We start from the raw sequence: 19193 nt of genomic DNA on the forward strand, positions 1-19193 counted from the left end.
ATAGCGTTCCTATGGGTATTGCCTCAGTCGTGCGACTGGGTTCATGTTTCCTGTTGGAAAATTTAAAGATCGTAGTAACTGACGGAAAGGTGTAGAGTAAAAGAGAAGTGATATCTGTCGTTCCCCAAGGAAGGGTTATGGCCCCTCTGCTGTTCGTACTCCATATAAACGATTTAGGTGACAGACTCATCTGCTCTCTTAGATATTTTGCAGATGCTGATGTTATTTACTGCCTTCTAAGGCAATCAGATGATGAAAACCAATTGAAAAATGAATTGGACAAAATATCTGTGTGGTAAAAAAAGTGTCAGTTGACTCTAAATAATTAAAAGTGTGAAGTCATCCACATGAGTACTGAAAGAAATCCCCTAAATTTCGATTAAACAATAGATCACTCAGGTCTAAAAGTTTGTGAATTCAGCTAAGTACTTATGGATTAAAATTACGAATAACTTAAATTGCCACGCTAACACAATGTTGTGGCAAAGCGAGGAAACTAATGTTAGTTATTTGCCGAACTCATGGTAGATGCAGCAAGCTTACTAAAGAGACTGCCCTACACTACCCTTGTCAAGCCGTTTCTGGAGTATCGCTTGGCGGAACTGAAGGAGAACACCAGTTAACTTAAAAAAATGGCCTCGTTTTGTGTTATAGAGAAATAGGAAAAGAGTGCCACGGATAACAAGAAATTGTGTAGCAATCATCAAAACGTTTTTCGTTGCGGCAAGATCATTTAATGAAATGTCGATCACAAGCTTTCTACTGCGAATGCGATGATATTTTGTTGATGTCTACTTACATAGGGAGAAATAATCATTAAAGTAAAATTAGGGGAATGAGAGCTCGCAGAGAAATTTGCAAGCGTTTGATGAAGGTTTCTTGGGTCTCCAGCAGGGTGGTAGCGTTGATATATTGCTATCGCCCGGCTGGATCTTCATCAGCAGTATCTGCCAGGGATGCCTACAGTCACATATATGTGTTTGTCCCCTGCACTGTTCGGGAGTGGAGTGGTAGAGTAATAACTTGAAGGTTGCTCGATGAACCCCCTGTCAAATCCTTGATTGTGAATTGTAGAGAAGTCAAGTAGCTGTAGAAATAGATGTATGTATTTTGATATTTACAAACTCGCTCATCACGGTCTACAAATAAACTCTCTCCAGACATGTCGGGAGTGGTGGTCTAGTGACAAAGTGCTTGCCTGAAAACGAACAAGTTATGGGACTGAATCTCTGCCTGGCGGTGTATTTCTCAGTCTTCTTAATATAGATTCCTTCTCTCAGTAATTTGTTGAGTTGTCAGAAGCAACACGTTAAACTATCGGTCCCCTTTCTCGAGTTGGGTAACTGGGGTTTATTACGAACATGCAAGTCGACTAAACAGCATCGCACAGAAAGACCTGCACCAGGTCCTTGAGCAACACGAAATTGTTATTTTTCAGTACATGCGCAATGACGTTCGTACCTGTCCTAGCGCTATCCCTACGCGAACTATCAGGGTTTCTTGTGCATAATATGGAGAAGGCCTAGTTCAAATATATTAAAAAGCGATTTTTACCTGACAATAACATCGATTACATTTTTCTAGTCTAATAAATAGCATATTATCTTCACCCCACCTTAATTAATGCTTGGTCAAGTGATGCATTATTGAAAACCTCGTAAAAACATCGGGTATTCATAGTTCCATCTTTTATCCAAAACAGTTTATTTATTTAGCAGCCACCCCTTCGGCAGCAAACGTGACTTTATACACTGCGGATTATAGAAGGAACGTCCCGAAATGTGGTTTATTATTTAGTGATCACGACTGGTTCTGACGATTGCCAGTGGACAAGATGGATCTAGCTGCATGGCAGAAATGTCTTGACCCCTATGAATGCAAGGGCTCTGTTGCCTCGGTGCATGATGATTCTGGACATGGGTTTCCATCTGCAGTTTATTTTTATCCTGCAACCTGTAAAATCTCCAATGTTGTGGTATTTCTCAAGACACCCTCTACAACTCCTAGAAGTCGTCATAACATGTATGTGCATGTATGGAAGAAATATTTCGTCGCTTGGCATAATCTTTACATTTATGTTTTGCTGATTCATATTAGCAGCCGCTTAATGTGTGATAATAACATTGTGACGCTTAATAATTTCGTGTGTTTTTAGAGCTACACAGAAGAGTCAAAGAAACTGTTAGACCTGCCTAATATCGTGTAGGGCCACGGCGAGCACGCCGAAGTTCCTCAACACGACGTGGGATGGGCTCGACTAATGTCTGAAGCAGTGCTGGAAGGAACTGACACCATTATTCCTGCAGGGCTGTCCATAAATCCGTAAAAGTACAATGGGGTGGAGATCTCTTCTGAACTGCACATGCTCGGCATACCAGATATGCTTAATAATGTTCATTTCTATGGAGTTCGATGTCCAGCTGAAGTGTTTAAACTGAGAAGAGCGTTCATGAAGCCAATCTGTAGCAATTGTGGACGTGTAGAACGTCGCATTGTCGGGCTGGACTTTTGCAAGTCCGTCGGAATACACAGTGGACACAAATGGATGCAGGTGATCAGACAGGATGCCGTTACAGTCATATCTACAAGTATTAGTGACCCCATATCACCCCAACTGCACACGCTACACACCATTACAGAGCCTCCAACATCTTCAACAGTCCCCTGCAGACATGCATCGTTCGTGGATTCATGGGGTTGTCTCCATACCCGTACACGACTATCCGCTCGATACAATTTGAAACGAGACACATCCGAGTAGGCAACAAGTTTCCTGTCAACAACAGGCCAATGTCGGTATTGATGGCCCCGGCGACTCATAAAGCTTTGTTTCGTGCAGTCTTAAAGGGTACACGAGTGGGCCTTCGGCTCCGAAATCCCATATCGATGATGTTTCGTTGGATGGTTCGCACGCTGACTCTTGCTGAGACCCCGGCATTGGAGTCTGCAGTAATTAGCGGAACGGTTGCACTTCTGTACGTTGGTCGGTTCTGTCAGTCGTCTTTTGTTCCGTTCTTGTAGGTAACTTTTACGGCCGTAGCGATGTCGGAGGTTTGATGTTTTTCCGGATTCCTGATGTTCACGTTTCACTCGTGAAATGGTCGTACGGGAAAATCCCCACTTCACCGCTACCTTAGAGATTCTGTGTCCCACCGCACGTGCGCCGATTATAGCACGCCGTTCCAACTCACTTAAATCTTGATAACCTGCCTTTGTAGCAGCAGTAACCGATCTAGCAACTGCATCAGACACTTGTTATTATATAGGCGTTGCCTACCGCAGCGCTGTAATCTGCCTCTTTACATATCTCTGTATTGAATACGCATATCTATACCATTTTCCTTGGTGCTTCAGTGTAGCCTGATGTGAAATTGTTTGAATGTGAGGCTTATATAAAGTTTGGTCCAGAGATCGAAGTATGGACTTTCATAAGAGCTGTTTAACCCGTAAATTCACAGCGTAACCATTGTGTTACACAATACAGACACTCCTAATATGTACTGCTATATTAGAATTCTACGGCGTTTGAATACCACCGTCATCCCAAGGTGACAAAAATGAAGTGCAGAGTTCCAGATGAAGTAAAGCATGAATAAGCGCGCCACCATGCCACAGGAAACACAGTTCCAAACCCTGCCATGGCCTTGTTGATCGGAGAATCTAGCCCCATTATGAGGGCGTTGTGTAAGCCTAAGCGAAGGACAACTTAGACGCAAGGCCTGAAACAAATTCCTCCACTCGGAAATCCAACACTGCCGAACCAAGGGAGTGAGTAGCATCTCATCCTACAACACCTGGGTAGTCTACAACATGGGGGATTCAAATTCTTTATACTGAGTACAAATTATAAATCACAACTCAAAGTAAGTGATTGTCCAGGTGTCGAACAAGACAAAATTAATCGAACGATTGTTAATGTGGAAGTAGAATATTTTGTCGAATCAGACAAAACTAATTTTCCTAGTTTATCTGACTCTGGTGCAGAAAGTAAGGAAAATATATCTAATGATGCGACTTTCAATAATAAGGATAAAGTCGACAATTAATACATGACAAAACACAGGAGCCAATTCACGAGGTTTGGAGGAAGCCGAAAGGCACGCGTTTAAGCTCACGCAGGCTGGCGTGAGGTCTGGAACAGGTCAGAGAAATAAGACTAGCAAAACAGGAGGTAACTGGTAGAATATTTAACTTTAATCCACAATTGGTGAACATCTCTCCTGACTGTACATGCTTCACAAGGTAAATAGCAAAGGATATGGCGCCTTGCTAGGTCGTAGCAAATGACGTAGCTGAAGGCGATGCTAACTATCGTCTCGGCAAAGGAGAGCGTAATTTGTCTGTGTAACTTCGCTAGCAAAGTCGGCTGTACAACTGGGGCGAGTGCTAGGACGTCTCTCTAGACCTGCCGTGTGGCGGCGCTCGGTCTGCAATCACTGACAGTGTCGACACGCGGGTCCGACGTACACTAATGGACCGCGGCCGATTTAAAGGCTACCACCTAGCAAGTGGTGGTGACACCACAGGAAATATAGATGTTCTTAGTGCCATTTTGGAATAATTGAATATGTTCCATGATTTAAATGTTAAGTTCTCTGAATTTTGCTGCACAGCAAGCGACTTTAAATGTTAAGTTCTCTGAACAGCAGGCGACGTATGAGAATACACTACTGGCCATTAAAATTCCTACACCACGAAGATAACGTGCTACAGACGCAAAACGTAACCGACAGGAAGAAGATGCTGTTATATGCAAATGATTAGCTTTTCAGAGCATTCACACAAGATTGGTGCCGGTGGTGACACCTACAACGTGCTGACATGAGGAAAGTTTCAAACCGATTTCTCATACATAAACAGCAGTTGACCAGCGTTGCCCGGTGAAACGTTGTTGTGGTGCCTCATGTAAGGAGGAGAAATGCGTATCATCACATTTCCGACTTTGATAAAGGTCGGATTGTAGCCAATCGCGATTGCGGTTTATCGTATCGTGACATTGCTGTTCGCGTTGGTCAAGATCCAATGACTGTTTGCAGAATATGGAATCGGTGGGTTCAGGAGGGTAATACGGAACGACGTGCTGGATCCCAACGGCCTCGTATCACTAGCAGTCGAGATGGCAGCCATTTTATCCGCATGGCTGTAACGGATCATGCAGCCACGTCTCGATCCCTGAGTCAACAGATAGGGACGTTTGCAAGACAACAACCATCTGCACGAACAGTTCGACGACGTTTGCAGCAGCATGATCTATCAGCTCAGAGACCATGGCTGCGGTTATCCTTGACGCTGTATCACAGACAGGAGCGCCTACGATGGTGTACTCAACGACGAACCTGGGTGCACGAATGGCAACACATCATTTTTTCGGATTAATCCAGGTTCTGTTTACAGCATCATGATGGTCGCATCTGTGTTTGGCGACATCGCGATGGACGCACATTGGAAGCGTGTATTCGTCACCGCCCTACTGGCGTATCACCCGGCGTGATGGTATGGGGTGCCATTGGTTACACGTCTCGGTCAGCTCTTGTTCGCACTGACGACCCTTTGAACAGTGGACGTTACATTTCGGATGTGTTACAACCCGTGGCTCCACCCTTCATTCGATCCCTGTGAACTGTGGTATCGTGTTGAAGCTGCATGGGCAGCTGTACCTGTACACGCCATCCAAGCTCGGTTTGACTCAATGCCCATGCATATCAAGGCCGTTATTACGGACAGATTTGGTTGTTCTGGGTAGTGATTTCTCAAGATCTATGGACCTAATTTGCGTGAAAATATAATCACATGTCAGTTCTAGTATAATATATTTGTCCAACGAATACCTGTTTATCATCTGCATTTCCTCTTGGTGTAGCAATTTTATTGGCCGGTAGTGTAGATTATCTGGTATAGCTGCAAAGTTAACCAAACAGCAAGCATCTATAGATGCTTAATTCGTTGATCAACCACAGGCTTCAGAAATTAAGTTTGCTGCACAACAGGTCAATTGAACTGCAATTTGGGAGGCCAATCTTGCCGAACTACAGGCTAAAGTTGATGTTATGTTTGCCAATCTTGAGTCAAATTTAGCAGACCGAGAAAAGGAAGGTGTTACGTTTATTGATGGTGTCAATAAAATCGACGAAACGGTCAATGCGTTGTTAGAACAGTTCAGGGGTATATCTGAAAACGTAGATGCCCTGTCTGAAAATAATATTTGTATCACGGATAGAATAGAGGGATTGTCAGATCGTATAAATGATTTGGAGAAAAATGCGTTGTGTAAAGTGGACACGTATATGTTGGATCAGACTAAGAAGCTGGAGGAAGATTTATCCGAATGGATGGAGACTAAAACCGTACAAATTAACGGACAAGTACATTCGGCCATTGCAAGTGCGCAAAACCAAATTGAGATCCAGGAGATAACTGGTAAATTGTTGATAGAGACTTATATTAATGAATTCCGTCAAATTTACTTAAAGAGATATTTTAGTGAACTGAAGATTTAGATTGTACTTAGGCAAAGTAGGAGGAGATATAATGCAAAAATATGTTACAACAATGCTTGTGATTTATATTTTATCTGTAGAATTAGTGGAAAGTGAACTAGTTTTAAGCAGTTTTTGCTACAAAAAGAGTTATATCTATTTAATTTATTAATAAATGTTATGAGCAACAGGTTCATAACGGTAACTAATCTGTATTAGTTGACCTTCATTTAATTAAGTAGATATTAGGTGATATTCTCATGTTAACAGTTGATGTTTTCATATTCTTATATTAACATGCCTCTTCTTGTTTGTACTTGACGAACGAGGCACGAGTTTAAATTACGCGTGCGATCACAATGAAAGATCTAACCGTAGTCATTCGTGAATAGGGGAATGTACATAACAAAATCACTTATTTTGAGGAGTGAGATCCTAAAAGACAAAAAAAGGGAGTATAATATGAATGATTGAACCAGGGTACTTGATAAAAATCTAACTTATAAGAACAAAGGAACGGTCCAAGTGTGACGAGTATTGTACGTGTTCACAAAATGACAGTACAGGTGTGATAGTGAAAATATTAACTATACTTAACACGAACATTATTGATTAAGCCAAGAGGTAACGTTTAATGGTAAACATTAAGAACTGTGGTAACGAGGGATGAATTCATGTCATGTAGTAGTCAGTCCCGAAAAGAGAAGTGATTTAGATGTTTCAGAACACTCAACAGTGGTGATGAAGTCTATCTTCGGACAGATTGTGCTGACATGGAGTACAGTCTAATGGGAGCGCAGCCACTGAGCAACAAGAGTAACTAGACGAGAATGCATGATCGGATCGTACTCGCTGCCATATACGGTCCGATGCTGTTGCAGCTTCGCCCTGGTAGATCGATAAGGAGGCACTGGCATCGAACCGGGCCATGTTCGCAGCTTTGCATGGTCTGGTGCAGGTGCAGCGGCAGTGAAGCAATGCACCTAAGATATAATTGTGACATTAAAATGAAATTATGAAATATTTAAGGAACGTGAACACTATGTTCAGTATTGATGTAAAAAGAACTATGTATTGATTCGATTTTTTTGTATGTGGATGTGTGTGAATGCCAGTAAGCCAGTAATAATAATAATAATAAAATTAGACTTTACCTGGTTAGGGACGTTAAAGCGGGATGTCACGTACCAACTTCATCGTCCGGGGGGCATGTATAACACCTCAAATATGGAACGCCTAAGGAAATCCCTTTGTTTCTAAAGGAAATAACATAATTAATTATCCTGACAAAATTAACAGTATTGCGAGTTTGACTAATAGGAATACTATGTGACTAATAAAGTTTATTATAAAGATAGGACTAAATGAAAGAAAATCAGATGATACAAAGCCTGAAACTTTAAATAAATATTTCAAAATATATTCTTTGCTAAGGTTAAAGCCCAGACCGTAAATAGATCAGAGATAACATTTATCCAAGAAGAGAGTTGTAGCCGGATTCTGCTGTAAGTTCGCTGCGACTACAGTGTAACACACCAATGGATATGTTAATTCAGTCTTTCTTGTAGACGTCAAATAGTAGTAAGGCTATTGAACGCTACCAGATTGTTTCAAACCGATCTGACGTTTTAAAAGTTTTCCAGTATCGACTTGACGTCCTAGTCAGAATTTAGAACTGAAGTAAAATAACATGTACGGTTTAGCCAGGCAACGGAGCAGTTATTATATGTCAAAGAAAAGTAAATCGTGTGGTACCTGATTAACGGTGGGACTTAGCCTTCGTGATCTGTGATTGTCACGAACGTCAAAGGACACAGCAATATACCAACCGCCGACATAAACTCTATTATTATCCTTGAGTCGGAAACAGCTACATGCCATCACGATGAACTTACAGTTACGCACTGTTGTTGGAAGCTATAGTCAATGTCAGAATCGCTGATGCAAGAAGATTCAAAATCCTGAATGACAGATCGGTGTGTTTTCAGTGCAGGTTTAAATAATTACGAAGTTCAGTAAACTCCAATACAACCTTAATGCTTCGTGTCGGCTACGTCATTTAATGGAAATTTACTGTGTAATTGTGATATTAACCATTTCTTGAGCGAACGCAGAAATTAAAGGTGATTTAGTGATTTCATTAACTGTAAACAGCAAGTTGACACCGAAATACGACGCTTTCTGTACCTTGTCAGAAGAGTATTTTATCTCTGGAATTACGCCGTATTAGTCGTTGAATTGACACTATAGCGACGCCTTGACGACGCTGTGTTCATTAATAAATCAACATCCTCGCAAAACTATGATGTGGCATCGGCTTGAGTGATGGACTTTATAATGCAAGATATCCTATTATCTGCGTTTGAACACTCATTCCCAAACCGGGCATAAGAACTACAATCATCAAGTTCGCGTAAGCTTATCAGCCTGTCGTGAACACCCGAAACATATTTAGTTAATTGTTTCCGATCAAGGGAGTTGTTGCTGTACCGAGTAGTGCAGTCGCTCTGGGTTCGAAGTTCAGAAGACCGACAGACTTCGAACACCAGTGGTTCAATTTTAAACAAGGGCTGCTTACCCATTCCGGCGTGCTGCTACAACGATACGCTGATATCAGTCTAAGGGAGATAGAGTCTGAAACTAATCAACGAAGCGAGGAGTTTGTTTTTAACAGTTACAGATCGGAGTCGTCGCGATCGACGGATGCTGTTCCATGTCAACCAGACTGGGACAACAATCACCAGCGAGCCGTCACAAATAAAACGCCACAGTACGCCCTGACTTGATTACGGATAGCTGCAGTCTTGCATCCAGCCAAAAAGTCGCACTCTCTTTTTCCTGTTACTCGGTTAAACAACGGTCTGCCAGTGATTGCGCCTGGGATTTTTCTCGTTCTAATACTTACTGGTGACACTGCAAATGGATATACCGTTCCCTCTTTCGTTTAACGTTTGGGTGCGAAAAGTAGTCTGCGAAGCCCATCCTCTTGTTTACTTATCCCTCCGCCCACACATTCATTCGGAGTGCCCAACACCTAAAACTATATTGTGACTTAGATCAGTGTGGCCTGTCTGACCACGTCTGTAACACATAGTCTCAATATTAAAAACTAGTTTCCTCTGTCTCTAGACTTGATCACTGTCCCAGTCTCGGCAAAAGCTGCCGTGCTTCTTGCAGCCTTGTTTAAAGTTTGTGGAAAATCAGTGCACACTTTGCGGAACTTCTCGAGAGTCAAATTCCGAAATACGTATTCACAAACAGTTGTTCTGCCTCCAACAAAATGGGCCTACGGGCGTCGTTATCATCCCATATTTCATGTGTTCCAACGTATATCTTCCTTATACGATCCTAAAACAGTCTACAATCACTTTCTATGTCTCACTTACCCGACTAAGTTGCTCCCGATAGTATGTAGCTGTGTTCTGTTGTTTACAACGCCCCACAAATACTTTATGTAAATTCTGGGGGAATTGAGCATTTCGAAATTTTTCGTGACACATCGCGTAAACTCTAGAATCACTTGCAAATGTCAGGCGAGTCATACTTAACATTTGCTCTTCATTCCAGTTCCCTAATTTGGCAGCTGTATGTAGATTACATATATATGTATCATCGTCGGATTCTCCGGCAAATTGAGTCTCTGATGAGACGGTGCTTACACCTAGCAAAGGTGAGGCTAAGTTAGCAATTAACAGTTCCCTTCTTCCCTTCTTTAGTCTGTCTAAATCACTAGATAAGTCCACATTATCAGTCCCCACCTCAACTGACTGATCAAGAATGTGATGAATTATTTCCTGAGTTGCTATTTTTCACTTACCGTCTGTTTTCTCGTCTGTTGCTAAAAGGAACGTCAAAAAACTTCAGAAACAAAAAAGGACAGCCCGGAAATAATTTTACAGGCCTGCACAGGAAAACCGGGCAGCGCAACTAGGACTTGCTCTCCGTACAATATTAAATTAGGTATTCGTTTTGATGAGTGAGTTAGCGTGTATCAAAATGTGTGCACAAGTGGCCGTATCTCCAGATTGCTTTTGACTTAGCTTACACTACCAATGGACCGTTGCTGTTAGCTGTTAAATTAAATTTCAACTTATTACCCATATTTGTTCATGAGAAAAACAAGTCTTAACACACGGAGACATAGACGGACGACGAAGTGGTAGTATAGGAGGTGCGGCACTTACTTGTACATTTTCGTTAAGCGCCATTGCTGCACTGCCACTGTCATCACCATAATTGTGATTTCGCAGGCGGGGAGTAGGGGTAGAAGATGTAGCCAGCCAGTGGAGACAATTTACTGACTTCTAAGTTGGACAGACGTACATACAGCCGAGACAGGCGGGCATGTGAAGGTCTGCTTGTGTCATCAATTTCGTCGGTGGGGCTCAGTGGCAACCTTGTTAACAGTACATTGACCTGTATCTGACTGGGACCGCAGATGTGCAGAACTGAGAGGACGTTAGCTCAAACCCCTGCCCATCTGAGGCTGGACGTCCAGTTTTCAGTTCCCTCGTGATGGCGGATGAACGCTCGCAGCCTCTTCGCGGAAACCAGCACTCAGTGAACGCCGTTTCAAAGCCCAACTGTGTCGAAGTGCCCATCCAGGCCAAACGGCCACTCTTTATACGCGGAAAAGGATGAGCTAGCTGCGTCTGTAGTTACCTACGTGGTTTGCCAAGCACCATTGAATCGTCTCGAAACACAGGTTACTACCACACTGCACAGGTCATAATCACAAGATATAAGTATTGAAGCATCAGGCGTCTACAAGCACCTGGGTTTCAGCATTGGGAGCCGATATGAGCCCGCACTGCGTCAGTCACTATGAATGTCGGCTCATTTGAGTTCTATATTATGCAGTCTGATTTAAATTCAAGAATAACGAGAGGAGTGCTTACTTCTCGTGGTGGTTACATATGTCAAAGAGACTACTTAATTCATTTTACGACTAAGTATTCTACTATGAGAGGCAGTCAACAAGTAATGCAACAAATTCTTTTCTGAAAGCAGGTTGGGTCCATACAGGATCCCACTAAACCATATTATTCCCTACTTTTCTGGCTATAACCCTCTATTAATCAACATAATATCCGTTCAATGCGACAGCCTGACGCTACCTTCCTGGAAAAGCCTGTATGTCCGCATGGTACCACTGTACTGGTGGACTTCGCAACCAACATCTTGCTGCGTTACTAACCTCCGCATCATCCAGATATTGTTTACCGCGGAGTGCATCCTATTTGGGGCAAACACATGGAAGTCTTCTGTTAGGCGGCGACGAACCCTGCTGGCAGGCACTTTTGAGTTTCACAACTAGTGGACGAGTATGTCAGCAGCACCAAAAGAGACATCCAGTTGAGAAACGAGGTGTTTGATATTGACCCGTCGATCACCTCGAATGGAAGTGTCCCCACATGCCAGCATCGCAGCAGACATATTTGTGTGAGAACTGCCGTCACGTAGAAGATCGGACACTTTGCTCGACCTTATTGCGATGATGACAGACCCCTCACCCCGACAACTCACCGATCTTTTGTTCACAGCCAGGTCTCCGAAGACTTTCTTCAAGTGCCTGTGAGTATCTGCGAGGCTCTGATTTTCCACCAAAAGAAACTCAATGACAGCTTTCTGCTTGGAACGCAACTCCGTTACCGACGCCATTTTTAATGCTACGTATAACGCCGCCATCTATGGAAACTTAATGAAACTGTAGGGGCTGAAGCGGGAACACTCCAAAACGTTCCACAACAAAATCTCAATTTGACCAAGAAAAATACAAATTCCCTTACATATTGAACGCTTCTCGTAAACAATTTTTTTCCTTGAGCCGGCCGAAGTGGCCGTGCGGTTCTAGGCGCTGCGGACTCGAACCGCGAGACCGCTACGGTAGCAGGTTCGAATCCTGCCTCGGGCATGGATGTGTGTGATGTCCTTAGGTTAGTTAGGTTTAACTAGTTCTAAGTTCTAAGGGACTAACGACCTCAGAAGTTGAGTCACATAGTGCTCAGAGCCATTTGAACCTATTTCAACCTTTTTTTTTTTTTGCTTGATATCTTAAATACACTCATCCTCATAAATTAAGGAAAATGCTGATACATGGTGAAACAACACTCTGGAGGCGGTTTGCGGGTATAAATCACCTCAGGGTATGACCATGCGATGCATTTGACCTGCGATCGTCTCACGGTGGCGCTGGCAACAGTCCACATACGCAGAGGTGTGCTGGTGCATGTCAGTGTACGGTGCAGCGAGTAAGTGTGCAGACGTTTTCAGACGTGCTAATGCGACTGTGTGTTGAAAACGGCTCAAAGAACACATATTGACGACGTTATGAGGGCTAGAATACTAGGGTGACTGGAGGCTGGTCAAATACAGCAGATCGGAGCACGGGTCCTGCGTGGGCCACGAAGTGTGATCTCAAGATTATGCCAACGATTCCAGCAGACAGGAAACGTGTCCAAACCACAAGAAGACCGATATCTCACCATCAGTGCCCGCAGACGGCCACGGAGTACTGCAGGTAGCCTTGCACAGGACCTTACCGCAGCCACTGGAACAGTTGTTTCCAGACACACGGTCTACAGACGATTAAACAAACATGGTTTATTTGCCCGGAGATATGCAAGGTGCATTCCACTAACCCCTGGTCGCAGGAGAGCTTGTAAAGCAACCCTGGTGCCAAGTATACAGTACATGGTCATTGGAAGACTGGTCCCTTGTTATGATTACGGACAAGTCCAGGTATAGTCTGAACAGTGATTCTCGCCGGGTTTTCATCTGGTGTGAACCAGGAACAAGATACAAACCCTTTAATGTCCTTGAAAGGAACTTGCATGGAGGTCGTGGTTTGATGGTGTGGGGAGGGATTATGATTGGTGCGCGTACACCTCTGCAGAGGAGCTGTAACAAGTCAGGTGTATCGTGACGTCATTTTGCACCAGTATGTCCGCATTTTTAGGGGTGCAGTGGGTCCCACCTTCCTCTTGATGGTTTATAACGCACGGCCCCACCGAGCTGCCATCGTGGAGAAGTACCTTGAAACAGAAGATATTAGGCTAAAGGAGCGGCCAGCCTGTTCTCCAGATGTAAACTCCAACGAGCATGTCTGGGATGCTCTCGGTCGGCGTATCGCTGCATGTCTTCAAACCCCTAGGACACTTCAGGAGTTGCGACAGGCACTGGTGCAAGAATGGGAGGCCCAACAGCTGCTCGATCACCTGATCAAAGAGTGTGCCAACCCGTTGTGTGGCCTGTGTACATTTGCATGGTGATCATATCCCATATTGACGTCGCGGTACATGCGCAGGATACAGTGGCGTTTTGTAGCATATATTTTACGAGACGGTTTTCTCAACTTATTACCAATCGGTGGACTTACCGACCTGTGTCGTTTGTGTTCCCTATATGCCTATGCTATTAGCGCCAGGTTTGTGTAGTGCCACGTTTTGTGACACAACATTCTGCAATTATCTTTAATTTATGAGCATGAGTGTATATCGCACCCTGTAGTTAACCACGTGCAGTTACCATGGTCGAGTGATAAATGTGACCCTAAATAACTTTCTACAGGAAGAAATAGAGAATATTGAACATTTACTGTGAGGAACATAATGCAGCTCCTACTGTTCAGAAGGTACTCGACAGAAACTTATCTTATGTAAACAAATGTTGTGGATATTACTAAAAATATAGCAAGTAACTTTACGGCAACTAAACTGTTGCTCCACAAGAGAAGTACTTCATCAGGAAGAAGCAACCTTGCTGGGAGAAAATGATCGCATCTAAACCCATAATACTGAAGAAATTATAGGACTATTGCCACATCGTTCCTTTAAAAGAACAGTTGTACATACACTGACGGAAAAAAGTCACAGCCGCAGAAAGGAGCCGCACTAAGAGTATGCAAATCAATTTTTCTTTAAATACAAACAGTAACGGTCTTAAGCGTTAGATACCTTTGAGACTAGCCAATGTGAGTTCATGTTGGACAAGAATGTCTTTAAGGCGCAAAGATGTCATTATCAACACCTCGCGGAGTTTTATCGAAATCGCGTAATAGGGCTACGAGAAGCTGTATGTTTCTGAGCCGTGGTGGCTTCATTTCACTTTTTCTTCCGCCTTCAGTTGCTGGCGCACCACTAGGTGGCATAAATTACCCTTAGCTTCCTGTGTCTTATCTCCGGCGCGAATCTTGAAAAGACGCCTCAACGTGTGGAGTGAGGAAGCGTCTGGCTACGTGGCGAGAGGGCAACACTGAGAGTGGCCGGCCCGTCGGGTCTGTGGGTCGTTGGCTCTACTTGTGCGGAGACTGATTAGTTACGAGTGTACCGTTAGTGGCTGCATCGAAGTTTTCACCACACCCTCCAGTGTGCCTTAGCTGAACTGTCTTCCCTTATGTCCACGCTGTGCACTTTTGGATGCTGCCGTTTTACAGTGAGTTGAAATAACGGAATGATGGCTTCTTGATGTAGCGATGGTTGGTATCGCTCGCTCTGCGATACGCATGCCTCTGAAATCTCAAAAAAAAAAAAATTACAATGAGTGATATATATATATATATATATATATATATATATATATATATATATATATATATATATATACACTCCTGGAAATTGAAATAAGAACACCGTGAATTCATTGTCCCAGGAAGGGGAAACTTTATTGACACATTCCTAGGGTCAGATACATCACATGATCACACTGACAGAACCACAGGCACATAGACACAGGCAACAGAGCATGTACAATGTCGGCACTAGTACAGTGTATATCCACCTTTTGCAGCAATGCAGGCTGCTATTCTCCCATGGAGACGATCGTAGAGATGCTGGATGTAGTCCTGTGGAACGGCTTGCCATGCCATTTCCACCTGGCGCCTCAGTTGGACCAGCGTTCGTGCTGGACGTGCAGACCGTGTGAGACGACGCTTCATCCAGTCCCAAACATGCTCAATGGGGGACAGATCCGGAGATCTTGCTGGCCAGGGTAGTTGACTTACACCTTCTAGAGCACGTTGGGTGGCACGGGATACATGCGGACGTGCATTGTCCTGTTAGAACAGCAAGTTCCCTTGCCGGTCTAGGAATGGTAGAACGATGGGTTCAATGACGGTTTGGATGTACCGTGCGCTATTCAGTGTCCCCTCGACGATCACCAGTGGTGTACGGCCAGTGTAGGAGATCGCTCCCCACACCATGATGCCGGGTGTTGGCCCTGTGTGCCTCGGTCGTATGCAGTCCTGATTGTGGCGCTCACCTGCACGGCGCCAAACACGCATACTACCATTATTGGCACCAAGGCAGAAGTGACTCTCATCGCTGAAGACGACACGTCTCCATTCGTCCCTTCATTCACGCCTGTCGCGACACCACTGGAGCCGGGCTGCACGATGTTGGGGCGTGAGCGGAAGACGGCCTAACGGTGTGCGGGACCGTAGCCCAGCTTCATGGAGACGGTTGCGAATGGTCCTCGCCGATACCCCAGGAGCAACAGTGTCCCTAATTTGCTGGGAAGTGGCGGTGCGGTCCCCTACGGCACTGCGTAGGATCCTACGGTCTTGGCGTGCATCCGTGCGTCGCTGCGGTCCGGTCCCAGGTCGACGGGCACGTGCACCTTCCGCCGACCACTGGCGACAACATCGATGTACTGTGGAGACCTCACGCCCCACGTGTTGAGCAATTCGGCGGTACGTCCACCCGGCCTCCCGCATGCCCACTATACGCCCTCGCTCAAAGTCCGTCAACTGCACGTACGGTTCACGTCCACGCTGTCGCGGCATGCTACCAGTGTTAAAGACTGCGATGGAGCTCCGTATGCCACGGCAAACTGGCTGACACTGACGGCGGCGGTGCACAAATGCTGCGCAGCTAGCGCCATTCGACGGCCAACACCGCGGTTCTCGCAGTGTCCGGAGCAAGTATGGTGGGTCTCACACACCGGTGTCAATGTGTTCTTTTTTCCATTTCCAGGAGTGTATATATATATATATATATATATATATATATATATATATATATATATCACTCATTGTAATTTTTGCTTGCTAACCACAACTTCTCTGTTTGAGTTTGATCCATTTCATGGTTAGCGCTTGTTCCGCACGTGTAATGATGGTAGCTTGTCATCATGGGCACTACTTAAACTTTTTCCCTACTGTTATTTGTTTAAGCAACAATCTATCTGGAACTTTAAATAATGTGGCTTTCAAATCAGCGTTATTCTCCAGGCCGTTTGATTTTTACCCTCGTGTTTAACGAAATTCGGTATTTAGCACTGTTAAATTCGTCATAAACTATTTGGTAAATCTGGTTCATTAAGCGGTTGTTTTTAATGCCTTGGCATATTTTCTTGGATTTATAAATCAGTGTTTTAATTATTTTAAGGAAATTTGTCGAACTATCGTATGCTGTTGAAATTGTGTTTCGGATGGTTCTGAAATCTCAGTGCCATGAACGAAAGACTTCGGTGAAAAAGATAGAAATTAAGTACTACCTCGTAGAGGTAAGCTTCTGGTTCTCACAGAAATTTCAGCTTGGCGCAAACAGTTCTCTGAGTGTTTAGCCTAGTTGACTTACTGACTGGTTTCCTATTTTATGTAACTGTCTGTGATTAGTGATTTCACCCTATTCAGTGAAGTTATTTTGGTGCAAACGTTCATTACGCCATTATTTTACCGTTTTCCGTTGTTAAGTGGTATTTGTTCTGTGCAATTTAGAGTAACGTTACTGTTTGTTTGTTACGGCAGATTTGAAGATTTTATGTCATTAAGTTATTAAGGCGTGGACGAATTACATTTTGTTAACTTGTATTTCTTAACTCTAGTTTCACCTGAATAGAGTTTGTTAACAGCTCTTAGTTTTACGAGTCAAGGGTCCATTGTCTGGAGCTGCCCGACTTTACCTTAGTGGAGATGTTCGCACTAGCTGCGTATTTCTCAAGTTATGTTTGTGTAGCCTGCGCTCTTATTTACAAGATCATATGTCGATATGTTCCGACAAATATTTTAATGTCTCCTGAAATGCGTAATATTATACGATTTACGATTAACCTTCAGATGTTCTAAATCAGATTATTTCACCCTGTACTTATTGTAGTAATACTTGAAACGTTGGGCTTACTTTCTCGAGTGGTCAACGTCTGATACGTTTTCTTAATGATATTGCCATGACCTTCGTACTGCATTAATTCAATGCATCCAAAAGAAAATCTTGCTGGATAGTAGATGTTGGCTGTCTGAAGACTGAATATTTTGACTTTTGATGTAGTAATCGCAGCTACAAATGTTTCTTTCAAAGCCTAGTGTGATTAATATTGAAATTAACTTGAATTTCTGTTTTTTAAACCCTTTAAGAGCTGTAAGTGGCGATGTGTTCTTAATGTTTTAGGAGGGTAATCATTTTAATTATTCCAAAGCCAGATTATTTTAATGAAGAAATGCTTATTATTAACTGGGAATTTTGTATTTCTTACTGATTTCTTGCTTGTGGCTTAGGGCGTTTCATTAGTGGCTTCAACCGATTATTTTAAAAATAGTCCTATTCCTCCTTGTTTGGCTTGATTAACATCGTATTCCGTTTATTAGTGTAATGTATTCTGTAAATAAATTTGAACTGTCAAAGGGAAAAGATGCGATTATCATCGTTTCGCCCTTCCATGGGTCCTTCTGGTTTCCCATATTAGGTAAGCTTATTTCAGTTCCTTCTGCGATACTGTAGAAAGAGTCGAAAACAATGTAGCCACTCTATATGACTGCTGGCAGCGGTGCTCAAGAGAACGTATAGTCTCAAGGAACCGCTTCAGGACGGCCTCGTGGTACTACCAAGACGGAAGACCATCACGTTTGACGTGTGGCTTTTAACGGCACATTTGCCGGATGGGCGTCGATATGTAACAAAAACGTAGATATAAGTTCAGAATATGAATAAAGAATTACTTAAGATATTAATTAGTATGAGCGGTCGTATCGATAGTGGCGAACAACCGCTAAAACATTAGAATAATTACGCAGTTCACTTGTCTTGACGAGTAGACGACACCTTTCCTGTTCTGGAAGCCGTCCGGACCGGACGCATATCTGCCATAGCTGCAGATAATTATTTGGCACAACGCCATTATTCTATGAGATGCAGTCTCACTAGGTGTACTCATAGTTGCACACAGCAACGGAATTAATGTGTCTATGTAATTTAATTTGGTACAATATTTTGTGAACAGGGTGATATTATTTAGTCTTGTGTTTCATTTATGTTGCAAGCCGTTGTTCTAATTTAACGGCGTCTTGGCAAGTCTAAAGGTTCCGTATTTCAAATTATACCAAAGGTCCAGTACGATCCAAAATTATTCAATGTATGAAGTCCGATAAAGAAATACTTTCAGAAAAATCACTCAGGGTCAAACTTACAATGAACGGACCTTACGCAAACAGCCATTGTCAATCGCACCAAGTTTGTATAAACTGATCACATACTATTATCATTACTTATTATTATTTGTTTGTTCTTCGATATTCTCAAACCAAACAGGAAAAGCCACGTTAAATCAAAGGCTCTTGTGCATCGTACTGTATCCGCAACAGAAAACTGAGCAGCAGTTGGCACCACAGTGAAAGAACACATGAACAAAAATCGGTTACCTCAGGTACAGCTCTGAGGCAGACCCCCCGCCCCCCCCCGCCCCCCCGGAGTGTACTTCACTGATTCCAAACCACAGCCACTG

Source organism: Schistocerca cancellata, chromosome 3 (genome assembly GCF_023864275.1).
Source record: "Schistocerca cancellata isolate TAMUIC-IGC-003103 chromosome 3, iqSchCanc2.1, whole genome shotgun sequence".
NCBI lineage: Eukaryota > Metazoa > Arthropoda > Insecta > Orthoptera > Acrididae > Schistocerca > Schistocerca cancellata.